The sequence below is a fragment of the Lolium rigidum genome, chromosome 3, assembly GCF_022539505.1.
Source record: "Lolium rigidum isolate FL_2022 chromosome 3, APGP_CSIRO_Lrig_0.1, whole genome shotgun sequence".
In the NCBI taxonomy this organism is placed as follows: Eukaryota; Viridiplantae; Streptophyta; class Magnoliopsida; order Poales; family Poaceae; genus Lolium; species Lolium rigidum.
In genome coordinates, this window is record NC_061510.1 from 58480841 (window position 1) to 58498187 (window position 17347).

A 17347-nucleotide genomic window follows, 5' to 3' on the forward strand; every position below is an offset into this window, starting at 1 on the left:
ATCAATAACTTATCAGGTCACCTCTAGTGAAACTATATTTTAATTCCTTCACATCTTATGTGCTTTACTTGGAGCGTCTGTGTGCTTTTATTTTCATTTTGTTATCTTAGTTCTATGAATAAATTGGATCCTATCTATCTTGTTTGGGAGAGAGACACACTCCGCTTTTTCATTTGAATACTCCTATTCTTCACTTATATTTGTTGAGTATTCAGTTTTCGCACTGTGTAGCTTCTAGCTCTTGGTTTTCATGTATCTCTTGTTCAGAGCTATTAGTTATTTTATAGAAAGTACTCTCTTACTTCACTTATATTTGTTTTGAGAGTTTCTTGCTATTTGGTTGGAAACAGAAAATGCTTCATGTGGTAATTGGTATATTATCTTGAATAATTTGATACTTGGCAATTGTTTTGAGCTCTCAAGTAGATCATGTTTAAGCTCTTGCATCATGTAGTTTAAACCTATTAGTGGAGAACTACCGTAGAGCTTGTTGAAATTTGGTTTGCATGATTGGTCTCTCTAAGGTCTAGATATTTTCTGGTAAAAGTGTTTGAGCAACAAGGAAGACAGTGTAGAGTCTTATAATCCTTGCAATATGTTCTTATGTAAGTTTTGCTGTACCGGTTTATACTTGTGTTTGCTTCAAACAACCTTGCTATCCAAAGCCTTGTACTGAGAGGGAATGCTTCTCGTGCATCCAAAACCTTGAGCCAAAACCTATGCCATTTGTGTCCACCATAATTACCTACTATGCGGTATTTCTCTCCCATTCCAAGTAAATACTTCATGTGCTACCTTTAAACAATTCAAAAGTTATTATCTCTTATTTGTGTCAATGTTTTATAGCTCATGAGGAAGTATGTGGTGTTTTATCTTTCAATCTTGTTGGGCAGACTTTCACCAATGGACTAGTGGCACATCCGCTTATCCATTTTTTTTTGCAAAAAGAGCTGGCAAGGGGTTCCCAGCCCCAATTAATTAACTTTCATTAATAATTCTCTTCACATATTTTGCCCTGATTCATCAGTAAGCAACTTAATTTTGCAAATAGACACTCCTCCATGGTATGTGAAATGTTGGAAGGCACCCGAGGATTCGGTTAGCCATGGCTTGTGAAAGAAAAAGGTTGGGAGGAGTGTCATCCATAAATAAAACTAAAGTACATGTGTAAACAAAAGAGAAGAGGGATGATCTACCTTGCTTGGTAGAGATAACGTCCTTCATGGGAGCCGCTCTTTGAAAGTACTGTTTGACAAGGGGGTTAGAGTGCCCACTACCATTCGTTGACAACAACAAACACCTCTCAAAACTTTACTTTTATGCTCTCTATATGATTTCAAAACTTGAAAAGCTCTAGCACATGATTTAATCCCTGCTTCCCTATGCGAAGGGCCTTTCTTTTACTTTATGTTGAGTCAGTTTACCTACTTACTTCTATCTTAGAAGCAAACACTTGTGTCAACTGTGTGCATTGATTCTTGCATGCTTACTTATTGCACTCATCATATTACTTTGTGTTGACAATTATCCATGAGATATACATGTTGAAAGTTGAAAGCAATTGCTGAAACTTAAATCCTCCTTTGTGTTGCTTCAAAACCTCTTATTAAGAATCTATTGCTTTATGAGTTAACTCTTATGCAAGACTTTTTGATGCTTGTCTTGAAAGTACTATTAATGAAAAGTTTTTGCTATATGATTCAGTTGTTTAGTCATTATCTTTTTGTTAGCAAACTATAAACCATTGCTTTGAGTCACTTCATTCATCTCATATGCTTTACAATAGTATTGATCAAGATCATGTTGGTAGCATGTCACTTCAGAAATTATTCTTTTTATCGTTTACCTACTCGAGGGCGAGTAGGAACTAAGCTTGGGGATGCTTGATACGTCTCCAACGTATCTCTAATTTCTTATGTTCCATGCTAGTTTTATGACAATACCTACATGTTTTACTCACACTTTATATCATTTTTATGCATTTTCCGGGACTAACCTATTAACAAGATGCCGAAGCGCCAGTTCCTGTTTTCTGCTGTTTTTGGTTTCAGAAATTCTACACAGGAAATATTCTCGGAATTGGACCCCACGAAGATAGAAGTCAATATTTTGCCGAGGCGGACCCAGAGAGCCAGAGAAGGGCCAGAGGGGGGCCAAGGGGCCCCCACACCATAGGGGGGCGCGGCCCACCCCTCTGCCGCGCCGACATATGGGGAGGGAGCCCCCTGGCTCACTCGACGCTGCCCCTTCGCCTATATATTGCCCCAGATGCGAAAACCCTAAAAAGTCAAGTCATATTCCACGAAGAGTTCCGTAGCCGCCGCCATCGCGAAGACAAGTTTCGGGGGACAGAATCTCTGTTCCGGGGTCATCTCCATCGACACCACCGCCATCTTCATCGCCGTTGCTGTCTCCCATGACGAGGAGGGAGTAGTTCTCCCCCGAGGCTGAGGGCTCTACCGGTAGTATGTGGTTCGTCTCTCTCTCCCATGGTGTGATCTTTATGTGATCATGAGCTTTGTAATCTAGTTGAATATGTAGATGTTACTCTTGTCTATTATGCACTCTAGAGGTTACTTTAATATGAACTCCGGAGTTACTCTCCACGGTGTGATGGTGACAGTGTGCGCATCGTGTGTGATTCCTTTATGACATTGTGGAGCTTGTTTACTCCGGCTTGAGGTGTGCTTTTGCAGCCCTACACAATGAATGGTGTTTGTTATCCAACAAGAGAGTGTTTGAGAGTAGCATTTATTTATTCTATTATCTGATCATTGTTGAGAGTGTCCACTAGTGAAAGTATGATCCCTAGGCCTTGTTTCTAAGCATTGAAACACCATTTCCAACAAGTTCGGCTACATGTTTGCTTGCTGCCATTTTTATTTCAGATTGCAATTACTACTTATAATCATCCATATTACTTGTATTTCACTATCTCTTCGCCGAACTAGTGCACCTATACATCTGACAAGTGTATTAGGTGTGTTGGGGACACAAGAGACTTCTTGTACTCCCTCCGGTTCATATTAATTGACTCTAATATGGATGTATCTAGACATATTTCACTTCTAGATACATCCATATTGGAGTCAATTAATATGAATCGGAGGGAGTATCTTAATTGCAGGGTTGCTTGAGAGGGATATCTTTGACCTCTACCTCCCTGAGTTCGATAAACCTTGGGTGATTCACTTAAGGGAAACTTGCTGCTGTTCTACGAACCTCTGCTCTTGGAGGCCCAACACTGTCTACAGGAATAGAAGCGTGCGTAGACATCAGCACCGAATTCATAAACTCCACTATCAACAATCTTCTCTCCACCCACGGCACTTCTTTACGTCTCTCATGCCCTTACACATCCCAGCAAAATTGGAAAGCCGAGCGAGCTATCCGTACCATAAACGACACAATGCGCACACTCTTATTTCATGCGCATCTCCCTGCATCTTTTTGGGCGGAAGCTTTTGCTGCCGCAACCTTTCTTCTAAACCGACGTCCGTGTAAAGCTATATGTTCTTTAGTTCCCTACACACATCTCCACGGTCATCCACCATCCTATGATGTTCTTCGCGTTTTCGGTTGCTTATGTTACCCGAACTCGCCTCCACCGCACCACACAAACTCAGTCCTTGGTATGCTCCGTGTGTGTTTCTCGGCTATCCCTCTAACCATCGTGGGTAACGCTGCTATGATCTGTCTTCTCTAATCTCGCGGCATGTTATTTTTGACGAGACAATTTTTCCTTTTCAGATTGCTGAACCGTAGGTTGCTACCCCATTGCAATCACTGTGCCGCCTGGATTTCCTCTTCCTTGACAACTTGGAACCCAGGTCGGTCCCTCGTGCTGCTCCCGCCAGCAACCCTACCCCGGCAGGCCACTTGGGCGATCCTCTGCCTTAGCCGGCTGCTGCGACGACAAGGCAGGCTGCCCCCATGCACACGTCTGCCCCGGCTGCCCATGCCTCTACATCGACCATGACCACGGCTCTTGCCCCGCGCACGACCATGACAGGATGGGCGATTCGCCCTCCATCTCGGCTGAATCTCTCGGTGGTGGGCTCCACCGTCCCTCCTTCCCCTATGACGTTTCGGCAAGCCATGCATGATCCATTGTGGCATGCTGCCATGGCTAACGAGCACCAGACTCTCATTGACAACAAGACCTGGTACCTTGTTGCCAGTTCGGCTCATGCCAACGTCATCACTGGAAGTGGATTTACCGTCATAAACTCCACTCATATGGTCGTCTCGCCCGACACAAGGCTCGCTGGGTTGTTCGTGGCTACTCTTAGCATCCGGGAGTTGATTATGATGAGACATTCAGTCCTGTCATCAAGCCCGCTACTATACGGATTGTTCTCAACATTGATGTCTCCCGCCCTTGGACGATCCGTCAACTCGATGTCAAGAATGCATTTCTCAATGTCACTCTTGATGAGGAGGTCTACTGTTAGCAGCCCCCGGATTTCTTGATGAGCATCATCTGGATCATGTCTGTCGTCTGCATAAGTCCCTTTACGGTTTGAAGCAAGCTCCTCGTGCCTGGTACCAGCGGTTTGCGACACACCTCTCCTCCCTGGGATTTTCTACCTCTGTGATGGATACCTCTCTCTTTGTTCTGAAGAGTGGTGCCGATATGGGTTATCTACTGCTCTACATCGACGATATCATCGTCACGGCCTCCTCGACTGCCTTTCTTCAGCATCTTCTGGATAGATTGCACAACGAGTTTGCCATGACTGACCTTGGTGATCTTCACTTCTTTCTCGGGATTGCTGTCAGCCGCTCCTCGGATAGACTCTTTCTGTCTCGGCGTCAGTATGCTGCAGATCTACTTGAGCGCTCTGGGATGTCTGACTGTCACCCTGTTCCTACACCAGTTGATACTCAGTATAAACTCTCTGCCACTGAGGGTGATCTTGTTCCTGATGCTACTGAGTACAGAAGCTTGGCCGGTGCTCTTCAGTACCTCACTCTGACGCGTCCTGATATATCATACGCAGTTCAGCAGGTCTTTCTCCCCATGTATGCCCCACGGATGCCTCATCTTGCTCTTGTCAAGCGAGTTCTTCGGTACCTAAGTGGCACCATGGACTTTCGTCTGCACCTGCATGCTTCCTCCTCGACTGCTCTGACAACTTACTCTGATGCTGATGGGCTAGCTGCCCTGATTCTCGACGCTCTACATCATGTTATTGCGTATACTATGGAGATAGTCTCATCTCTTGGTCCTCCAAGCGGCAGACTACGGTATCCCGCTCCAGTGCTGAGTATAGGGATGTTGCTCATGCTGTCACCGAATGCTGTTGGATCCATCAGCTTCTCCAGGAACTTCATTGTCCTCTACATTCTACTACACTTGTCTACTGTGACAATGTGTCCGCCATTTACATGTCTTCCAATCTAGTTCAACATCGCCGTACAAAGCACATCGGGATCGACATACACTTTGTGCGCGAGAAGGTTACACTTGGAGAAGTTCGTGTACTACATGTGCTCTCCACTCTCTAGTTTGCTCATGTGATGATGAAGGGATTACCGAGTGAGCTGTTCTTCGACTTTCGGTCCAGTCTCTGCATCCGAGGACCTCCCGCTGTGAGTGCGGGGGGTGTTATACTGTATATACATGTATAGGTGTTGTGTATGCGTATTGTACGTATTTCGTACATTGTAACCATAACCCTAACCGTCCTATGAGCCAATATATATCACAAGAACCCCGTGGCCTTTACCACGTGTGGCTTCCCCCCAAACCTCTCCCCCTCTCGGTTTCTACAGTCAGGACAACTTCCTGTGGACGGTTGTGTTGGAGTGAGGCGAGCTCGGCATTGTGGTGTTTGGGCGAGTCGAGATGATGACTTGGCCGCGACGGCGATCCTACTGGTCGTGACAGCTAACAAAGGAAAGAGGAGGACGATGTCGACGGATAATGGTGGCTCAGCAGGATACGCGGCAGTGGAGCAACATCGAGGACGATGATTGTCGAGTATGATTCTACGGGAGAGGCCGGGGTGAGTACGATGGACTTGGTGCGTCACAGGGAAAACCGTCAGAGACCAAGTTGGGATTCATGAGCTGGCTAAGTGGCGATCCCCAAACCGGCGTGGTGGAAGTGGAACTCCAGGGCGCCGACAACAGTGGCACTCTAGGTTTGACAATGTGGGAGTTGACCATGTGCGGGGTGTGGACTACAGAGAGAGGGGGCGTATGCGGGAGAATTAGGAAGGATGGTCAATTAGCCTATTATTAATTGCACTCCTGTCAAGGAAAGGAAAAATATCCTTTTTGATTTGTCATAATTGATTATGATTTGACGTAATGTACCGCGATTAGCGGCAACAAGGGAAGGGTGAGAACTGACCAGACCATATATGCTAACTAATCAAATGTTAAGTGGGGTCACTGAGATTAGATTGAACACTCGAGATGCTCCCTTTTATGAAACGAGGGAATTTTTTTGCCATTTTCATTTATAGAGAAGAAGTTTAGAGTTTTATAACAAATGCCTAGGACATGCCCTAGGACTATATTAAAAGCCTACTCTTCCAGTATTACATTGCACAACTCCTTAGCATCGGCCAAGCACTAAGCCCGGGCCTCATCTTTGATCTTAGCGATGATAGCATTTATAGCGGAATGGTTGTGGCGGAAGACTCTAGTGTTGCGCTCCTTTCAAACTTTCCAAGAGATGAGCATAAGCAAGGATGCAAAGCTGTCCTATGTTGACCTCTTTCGTAAGGCAATACTTGTCCACCAGACATCGATGTTTGGCTCATTGATCCATGACTCCAAGGGTCTATCATGAATACCACGTCAAGCTAGAATCTCTTTCCAAACCCACAAGGTAAAGCGACATTTGTACATGAGGTGGTCCGCCGTGCCTTGGACTTGGTGCATAGAGGACAATTTCCACAATGTTCCCAACCTCTACGTTGAAATCTATCTGCCGTTCATACTCTATTTTGCATAATCAACCAAGCTAAAATTTGCACACCATGCGAGATGCTCTGTTAATAATAATGAAGCTGGAGTGCAAAGTTCAAAGTGCAGACTACAAAGTATAAAATAGCGTACCAACTTGTGTAATAGTATACAGATCTACGGTACGATCATACGACGGCTACACTATTTATTGGGTGATATGCACAAACATAGCAGCCGCCAGCCTCCCAATACCTAGGACCATGGAGGGGGCGGCCGGATATGTTTGCCCAAGCTTAGCAGCCAGCGGTGCGGCGGCAGTGGATTCTCGAGATGTCCCCATGCGCTACCACCGCCACAGCGTACCATATTCGATCGGTGCACCGGTTGCCACCGCACGAACTGTCTCGCTGTCTGCATCCAGTCAAGGAGCGGCATATGCTGACTTCTGTAAGTTGCCCCCATCTTCTTTCTTTGTCGTTCCTTCACCGATGCTATCGGAATGGCTTATCATCACTGTAGTCACATAAATTCATCATTTCGTAATCAAGCAATTAACGCAAGATGGCGTGGCATAGACGACTTCGTTTTTCTTTGAGAAGAACTGTCGCCGTCAGCTTAGCCGTCTCGGCCCAATAACAAGAAAGTTCGATAGAAGGTAATAACGGAGCAACTCGATACCGGTCTGTACCTATAAGTACTACTGCTGGCTTGGTGATTGTGTGCCTACCGCGGTATCGCCAAGTGCTGCTGCTACATACATTCCTGCCCATCGTCCTCCCCCAGACTCCTGTCTCAAATCTCGAACTCTCGATGGACGTTCAGAGCCTCTCCCCCATCCGCTGCAAAGGTAATTCGAGGAAATCGATAGTGCCAATGCCACTGTCGTCTGCATGCTCGAGCTGTTCTTGTTTTACCGATGCTTAGTTCACTCCATCGATGTTGCCAAGCAGCGGCGGTGTGCAGAGCCAACGGCGCGCCGCTCGTCATCGAGGAGATCGTCGTGGATCCACCCAAAGCCTACGAGATCCGCATCAAGATCATCTGCACCTCCCTCTGCCACACCGACCTTACCTTCTGGCGTGTCAAGGTACGTACACGCTCGCGTCTCACTTCGGAAGATATATTCACAAGTGCTGTGCATACTGCGTGCTAACTCACTCGATTACTTTCAAATTCGTAGGAAGATTTTTTGATACCACCACTGTTTCCAAGGATCCTAGGCCACGAGGCCTACGGGTAAGTCACTTGTCGAGCCATATTTTGCAACCAAGTCATTTCTGTGTCTGACTGGGCGGTGCTCGATCGGTGCAGGGTGGTGGAGAGCGTCGGGGAACACGTGGAGGAGTTCGTCGTGGGGGACACGGTGGTGCCGACGTTCCTGGGGCAGTGCGACACCTGCTCCAGCTGCGCGTCGGCGGGGAACAACATGTGCTCCTCGGTGCCGTTCGCCGTCGGTCCCGGGATGCGGCGCGACGGCACCACCAGGTTCAGGGACGCCCAGGGCGAACCGCTGCACGACTTCCTCGCCGTCTCCAGCTTCAGCCAGTACACCGTCGTTGACGTCAACCAGGTCGTCAAGGTCCACCCGGACGTACCGCCCAAGCTGGCCTGCCTCCTCAGCTGCGGTGCCGGCACCGGTGAGCCTTGAATGATCCTCTATGGATTTTAAGCTGCTGCCTGTGACGAATGATCCTCGAATTTTAGATTCCAGTTGATTGGTGCTGAACTTGCTGCGGTGACCACCTTTTCGATGTTCAGGTGGCACAAGGTGCGAAGATGTGCGGAGCAACGAAGATCGTCGGTGTTGATCTGAACCCTGCGAAACAGGAACTTGGCAAGTCTTAATTAATTTTAATTTTTGCCAGCAACGAGCCAGGGAAATCCTTTTGATTACTTTCAAGACTGAAGGAAAAAAAACAAATTACTGTCCACTGCAGGGAAAATGTTCGGCGTGACAGATTTTGTCAACCCGTCAGAACTCGGCGAGAGTTCAGTCATCGAGGTAAAGGACCAGGCCCCAGAATAATTTGGTTCAAGAACGGCAAAAGGCAGCGTTACCGACAGGCGACAGTATATACTCTATCTGACTAACTCATCGATGCATGTCCTAACTAAATGTTGCTGAACTTTAGGTGATCACTAAGATGACGGATGGTGGCGCTGACTACTGCTTCGAGTGCATCGGTGTGGCGGCGGTGATGATCGATGCCTTCAGAAGCGCTAAACAGGTCTCTCTGAACCTTCCACCGCGATGCAGGTTTCGCTTTTCAGATGAAAACTGCAAACCGCTTCAGATTTGAGAATAATGGCATCGGTGTGTTGTCTCCGTCGCAGGGTAAGGGCAAGACGGTCATCCTGGGGATTGAGAAGGATGGCAAGCCGATCTGCCTGCCGTCCATAGAGTTTCTATTCGGCAAGTGCGTCATGGGATCGCTCTTCGGGGGTATCAAACCCAAGACTGACATCCCAATCCTGGCCGAGAAATGCATGAACAAGGTCATATTTGTGTGTGTTTCAGTCTTTCAGATGATATCGATTAGAATGAACTCGAAAACATATGCTCAGTAGTGCTTGCATGAATGCAGGAGCTGGAGCTGGAGAAGCTGATCACGCACGAAGTAGCCCTGCATGAAATTAATACGGCCTTCGACCTGCTCGTGCAGGGAAAGAGCCTGAGATGCATCATCTGGATGGACAAGCTAGTGGTGTGAAGAAACAGTTGAAGAATATGGGTTCAGAATCGGTTGATTTGATGCAGCGACCGTATAAATTGTGTTGCTTACTTTGCTACAGCAGTTGTGTTGCCTGTTCCGTTTGGCCGGTGTCTCTGAAAATAGAAGTCACACGGTTATCATCATGAATTGGTTTGTACTACCGTCGTTACATATTAACCGTTGCATTTATCTGGATTTACATGTATCACCTTGCTTGCTTCTTGGGAGGTAGGGAATGAAAGAAATGCATCAGTATTCAACAACAAGCATGCCCCCCTACGGTTGTGCTAGATAGAATTAAGAGTGAAGCCCACTTGTGGGTGATCACGGACGTTAAGAAGTTGAGTGAAATAATGTCGGGAGAGTGATAATCATGCCGTGCATGTGTGCCGGTTGTATGCTTTTATCTCTACTACTTAAAAAAGAGGAACCGGTTCCGTGATCAAGCGGTCCGTCGTTCCCTTCGTCATTCGGTCGTCCTTCGCCCATCCGCGCGTCGCCCCTCACTTGGTCTTTTTCATTTTAGCCCTCCACAAAAAATGAAATCAACATATGCTCCATGAAACCCGCCAGATCCAAATCGACAGCCTCCTGTGACTCCTGTCCGTGGTCGCCCCTGCTCCGGCCGCATCTGGCGACGACCGACGAGGGTGCTCCGACGCAGCTCCCGGTGCAGCGGCGATGCGCGGGTCAGTCAGGCGGGGCTCGCCCAGGCCCGCCTCCTTCCGTGCTGAGGCAACAACGGCGATCACCTGCCTCCGTTGTCGTCCTTTGTCCGTGCCGCCATGCCCCAGCGCCGCTTCCTCCTCCAACGCCGACTATGGCTCGGCTGGATCGCCCTTGAGCCCACGCTCCCGCGCCACTTCCACCTCCAGCTCTGTCGCGGAGCTCAGCGAGGAGGGGATCGGCCGGTGCGCCATCGAACCCTCTAGGGCGACGACGACAACACCCTGGCACCGCTGGCGGCCACGGGACGCACAACGCTGGAACTGGGACGTCATCAAAGGTGGGTACTGACTTGTGTATATCCACATTTTCTTGTTTCACCTGAAAGCTTGTTCTTGATTTCAACGAGATGAACATCAAGAATTTACTGTTATAATAATATTATATTATTTACATGAAAGATACATCATGTTGGGCATGTGCTTGGTCTATTTTAAGGGTTTACAAGACATATGGCATGAAGCTGGGTCATTTCCTTGGTTCTCTTTGCTAGAAAAAAACCATTTCAGATCAATTTCCAAACATATCATATGTGTCCACTTAATCTCTACTACTTAAAAAAGAGGAACCGGTTCCGTGATCAGGCGGTCCGTCGTTCCCTTCGTCATTCGGTCGTCCTTCGCCCATCCGCGCGTCGCCCCTCACTTGGTCTTTTTCATTTTAGCCCTCCACAAAAAATGAAATCAACATATGCTCCATGAAACCCGCCAGATCCAAATCGACAGCCTCCCCGTGACTCTTGTCCGTGGTCGCCCCTGCTCCGGCCGCATCCGGCGACGACCGACGAGGGTGCTCCGACGCAGCTCCCGGTGCAGCGGCGATGCGCGGGTCAGTCAGGCGGGGCTCGCCCAGGCCCGCCTCCTTCCGTGCTGAGGCAACAACGGCGATCACCTGCCTCCGTTGTCGTCCTTTGTCCGTGCCGCCATGCCCCAGCGCCGCTTCCTCCTCCAACGCTGACTATGGCTCGGCTGGATCGCCCTTGCGCCCACGCTCCCGCGCCACTTCCACCTCCAGCTCTGTCGCGGAGCTCAGCGAGGAGGGGATCGGCCGGTGCGCCATCGAACCCTCTAGGGCGACGACGACAACACCCTGGCACCGCTGGCGGCCACGGGACGCACAACGCCGGAACTGGAACGTCATCAAAGGTGGGTACTGACTTGTGTATATCCACATTTTCTTGTTTCACCTGAAAGCTTGTTCTTGTTTTCAACGAGATGAACATCAAGAATTTACCGTTATAATAATATTATATTATTTACATGAAAGATACATCATGCTGGGCATGTGCTTGGTCTATTTTAAGGGTTTACAAGACATATGGCATGAAGCTGGGTCATTTCCTTGGTTCTCTTTGCTAGAAAAAAACCATTTCACATCAATTTCCAAACATATAATATGTGTCCACTTAATCTCTACTACTTAAAAAAGAGGAACCGGTTCCGTGATCAGGCGGTCCGTCGTTCCCTTCATCATTCGGTCATGCTTCGCCCATCCGCGCGTCGCCCCTCACTTGGTCTTTTTCATTTTAGCCCTCCACAAAAAATGAAATCAACATATGCTCCATGAAACCCGCCAGATTTAAATCGACAGCCTCCTGTGACTCCTGTCCGTGGTCGCCCCTGCTCCGGCCGCATCTGGCGATGACCGACGAGGGTGCTCCGACGCAACTCCCGGTGCAGCGGCGATGCGCGGGTCAGTCAGGCGGGGCTCGCCCAGGCCCGCCTCCTTCCGTGCTGAGGCAACAACGGCGATCACCTGCCTCCGTTATCGTCCTTTGTCCGTGCCGCCATGCCCCAGCGCCGCTTCCTCCTCCAACGCCGACTATGGCTCGGCTGGATCGCCCTTGAGCCCACGCTCCCGCGCCACTTCCACCTCCAGCTCTGTCGCGGAGCTCAGCGAGGAGGGGATCGGCCGGTGCACCATCGAACCCTCTAGGGCGACGACGACAACACCCTGGCACCGCTGGCGGCCACGGGACGCACAACGTCGGAACTGGGACGTCATCAAAGGTGGGTACTGACTTGTGTATATCCACATTTTCTTGTTTCACCTGAAAGCTTGTTCTTGTTTTCAACGAGATGAACATCAAGAATTTACCGTTCTAATAATATTATATTATTTACATGAAAGATACATCATGTTGGGCATGTGCTTGGACTATTTTAAGGGTTTACAAGACATATGGCATGAAGCTGGGTCATTTCCTTGGTTCTCTTTGCTAGAAAAAAACCATTTCAGATCAATTTCCAAACATATCATATGTGTCCACTTAAATCAAGCAAAGTATTATATAAAGTTCATGTATGGCATATAGTTTGCGATCATTATCAACTGTTTTGGTCAGTTGTTTGTATTTAGAAGCTAAAGACATACAGTTCATCTTGACATCAACTGTTTTAATTGTATTTAGGAGCTATTTAGGAGCTAAATGTCCCGAAAAAGGATGTCGAGCAGCTCTTGGTGTCATTGATTCTGGACAACCATGTTTAGGCCACATATATCAGGTGAACAAGTAGGTACAATTTTGTGACAACATCACTGATAAGAGGTTTCTTGCAGGTCATAGTTAAATGCAAATTCCTGAACACATCTTCGGCCCAATTTTTGATTGTGCTTCTTTGCAACTATGCTGAACATGTCTGCGAAATCCATATACTATTTTAGATTAGAATAAAAGGAGCTTGGCGTCGTATCTAGATTCATCAAGTGTATTGTGTCTTTGCATATCGTATATATGCATGAATTTATCTGTTGCCTTTGAGTGTTGTGGATGATCGACATGGTAAGATGTTTACATGATAAATTGCATAGACAACACTCTGATGCTGCGAAAAAGTGGTTCTCGACTTTTTTCATCTGATGAGTGTACACTACCTGTAGTTTGGGTGAATGTAGGATAATGATTTTCTATTCGTGATATATGGTGAGTTGAGAGGCCTCTGTATAATTTGGTTTGTCTATATGAGGCCTAATTTATTAATGTTCCATAGGTTTTGTTCAAATGGATGCAAAAGTAAAATGCTTCAGGCTACCTGTACAGAGCTGTTGATAGACTGGCGGCTTCATTGGCTGGCAAGTTGTGGTTTTCATTTTTTTGACTTGACCATGTGCCAGCGGATATGCAACGACGTACTTCCTGATCTCATGGGTGAGTACTAATTAGTGTATCATTTCTGTGTTACCATGGTAGTTTTGTTTTATTTCTTAGAAATAGTCTTCTACTGTCCTTGAATTAGTGCTCCTCTCTCCGGATTAATTTTCCTAATAGCACGAAATGATTGATTTGTGTGTTTAGTGTTATGGTCCTTTGTTTTAATATCTCTCATGGTACAACACATGTTGATGTCTTAATAGCATGAAACCTCTGAATGTAGGAACTGGGGATGAACTCCGCAACCGGAGCAACACATAATGTCAGCTTGCAGATATTGGTGAGTTCAATGCACATTGTCGGTTATGTATTTTAATTAGGTACTAGAAATAGTAACTGAAATGAAGAATATTCTCAGCACCCGGAGTGGTATCAACACATATTGGGAGAGGCCAAGTTTGTCACCCTCGAGCTCTTATAACCATTATGCTAGCTCCGAGCCTGACACCAAGCGAAGTCATGCGACGAAACATAGTACATACCAAAAGAATACGATAAGTGGTTCCCTATCTCTCTTTGCAATGATAATTTGAGGCAAGCCAATCGTTTAGTTGAAGGCTTCTTATTGCTTCTATGTTTCGGAACTTCGGAAGTAACAAAGGTATTTCAGTGTGTCGTTAAGAGTTCGGTGAATGGACAAGTACAGTCCAACTAGGTGAGTACAATAAAATAAAAATTAATAATCATCGCATGCCCAGACTTCAGCTAAAACAACACCTGGAGCAACTTTAACAGTAAGTAGGTGAAAATCTATGAACAACATGGAATTTATGATGTTCGTACTTACCTGATTTTTTTGCCGCCTCCCTCACACACAATCCTCAATATGGCTGCCTCCTCCCTGCGTTACAATTCATATCCCCTCTCTCCGGTCTTTATTGGTGTTTTTATGTTGCCTGTTGAGGTGTTGTTCTGTTGCCGGTTGAAGAGGTTCAGAACTTCGCCGGAATTTTATTCGGTGCTTTGGTTGTAAGCATATTAGCAGTTTGGCCTTTATTTGAAAATAACTTCATGCCTCGTTTACAAGCTCCAGAATAGAGATTCCTGAATTTGAAGAACAACCAGTTATTGTTCTTTATCATACACGTCTTTCTATTCTTTTTTTACCTTCTTCCAACATCAGTTTTCTGGAATTAGTTTCAATAGACTATGTTACTTTCCAGGAGTTGTAGTAACCCTGTGATTTGATCATCGATTGTGCAATTGCTGTAGATAAAGCACGGGAGGGATGGTCGACAAAAGAAATCTGAATCATCAAATGGATCAAATAATCTATGAAAACGCCCAGGCATTTTACTACGTCCATTATAGCCTATGAAAACATCTTATAAAAGGGAATATGCAAGAAAAGAACTCCCTCCTTGTCATAAAGGATGGTTTAGATTCGTCTAAACTTAGATGCATGTATCTAAATTTAGAATGATCTAGAACATTTTTTTAGTAATAATCAAGTGGAAGTGCGTAACATATTAAGTTATTTTTGTAGAAATTTTGCATGCCAGCAAACAACTCTCGAATTACAACACATGCCTAAGTCGGTGTTCTCTCATGGTGAGTTGTATGTAGCTATCAAGATTCGCTGATAGCAATAACGTCAAGATTCCGGTCATCCCGGATGCTGATAATTTAAAAAATCTATTGTTATGTATATGAAGAACATTTCTACAAATAGATCATTACATCATAGGTGGGATATTTGTTGCTTATACTTTTGGTAATCATAGTTCTATATTTTTAATATATACTTAACTTTATAATATACTTTGTTTTGCATAGATCAACTCCATTGTGATACTCCATGATGTTGTAGGAAATGCTCGAGAGTCAGGTGCGGGCCAGCTCTCTTGTGTTGGACTCAGGCGAAATAAATGCTTGCTCTGAGACTTTGCATATGGCAGAACTCAGAACTGAGTGTGGACTTGTTCAAAAAAAAAAGAACTGAGTGTGGCTTTGGGGCGAGGAGTTCAGTCATGCACCTCAAGTACAAATTTAGAAGTGTGTTGTGCAGACTTTGTCGTAGTAGTTTATGTTCTCATGTATCAACTACTATTTTGAATTTAGTTGCGATTCATGCAAACAAATTTTTTGGCTGGCCTTTCTTTATGGAGATTTTGATGTTAGCTTGCTGGAATATTTGGCTGGTTCGTATTGGGGAAAAAATTGGGCAAAACCGCAAAAGAGACCCAACTTCGTAAGGTGGAAGTGTAAATTTTTTCATGATATTTTCCTTCACCATAGGAGTAAGGTCAAGCATAGAGATAGTTTGTTGTCTTTCATTAGGACCCTACCTTAGAGTACGATCTATTTCTAATTAGGTAGGTCTTTTTATTTTTTCCTCATGTACATATGACTTGGTAGTGTTTTGAGAATAAAATTTTGATGCCGGGCTATTGCCTCACAGTTCATGGTCAGAAAACAACTACTCCCTCCAATTAATAATAAACATCGAGTGCCACCACAAAGGCTTGGCCCGAGCAGAAACCCCTGGCGAAAAAACCTACCCTACTCTCGCGACCGGCGCCACCTCTGTGGCCTCTCCCTAGCCCCCCATCCGGCGCTCTCCCCTGTCGGCGTGCGCCGTTGGGCGTTGCCCGGACGGTGCCGGCGGTGGCGGGGCTGACTCTACCCGTGGCGCAACCGGGGGCGCGGGGGCCTTGGGCCGGCGACGGTGGCCTTCGGGTGGCGGCGGTTCGGTGCGGCGGTGTGGTTCCCGCGCGCTGGGTGGTGCGGAGATGCAGCGGCGCCGTTGTTAGCGGTGAATTAGCGCGGTCGGGAGGGGCAGCAGCTCCAGCTCGGCCCAGATCTGGCCCCTTTGGGCCCGGTCTTGGCTAGGGCGGGTTGGAGCTTCCTTGCTCGATGGTGGTGCTCCCTGGGCGCATAGTTGGTGAGTTGGAGATGGCAGGGTGGTGGCGGCGCTACAGCCGTCAGCTGCAGCATGGCGGCGGGGACTTAGCGGGCCAGTGTGGCCGTTCGGGCCAGTAGGGGCCTGGTTTGTCCTTGCTGCCATGTCCGGTCGGCAACCGAGCTGGCGGTTGGATGCAGTTCCCTCCCCTGGATGTGGTGCTGCGACCCCTGGCCATGTTGACTCCCTCTTCCTCCTCTAGGCCTTGCGTCGATGATCACAGGGATATGGAGGATGACGTCAAGACCGTGGTGGCGTGTGCTGGTGGGCGGAAGGCTGGGCCGAACACTTCAGATCGTCCGGGATGGTGGTGGTGGGGTTGGGAGAAATCCATGTCGGCTTGTCTGACACCGACACGGTGACGCCCGAGGGTGCCAACTTACCTTCCTGAAGGGTGTCGGGTGTACCCCCTCCCTAATCCCTTCCACGTACCAGGGGAAACCCTAGGATTAGTCCGGGCAACAACGGCGTAGTTGTCGTTCCCCTTGCTGAAGGTGTTGTTTGGTATGCGGCGATTCAGAGTGCTAGGTGCGTGGTATGACTTCTCCGGAGAGCGCAACAGTTGCGGGTCGTTCTCGTTTTGTCGATCTGCCGGTGTTCGCATTCTTTTTATCTTTCCTTTCTTTGTAGTTTCGTTTGGGCTTGGTTGTGCTGCGCCCAGCATGCTTCTTGTATCGTGTGGTTGCTATATTAATATAGCGGGACGAAAGCCTATTTCGAGGAGGATTAATAATAAACATCGACAATTTAGTATAAAAGTGGCACTTCTCATGAATCCAAGGGAGCATTATTTTGAATTTAATTTAGTGTTGGTCTTGAGACCATGGCCGTTATGTGTCATCTATTTGTGGGCGATGGTTGATGTTTGTATTTTTTACTATATTTTTTGTTTACCTGTTTCGTTACCCGTGGCAACGCACGGGCATTAAA

General features: G+C 47.0%; 1 pseudogene; it reads left to right on the plus strand.

Moving 5' to 3' along the window:
* The first annotated feature begins 7665 nt into the window (after nucleotides 1-7665).
* LOC124696261 lies at nucleotides 7666-9635 on the plus strand (annotated as a pseudogene).
* Nucleotides 9636-17347: the final 7712 nt, after the last annotated feature.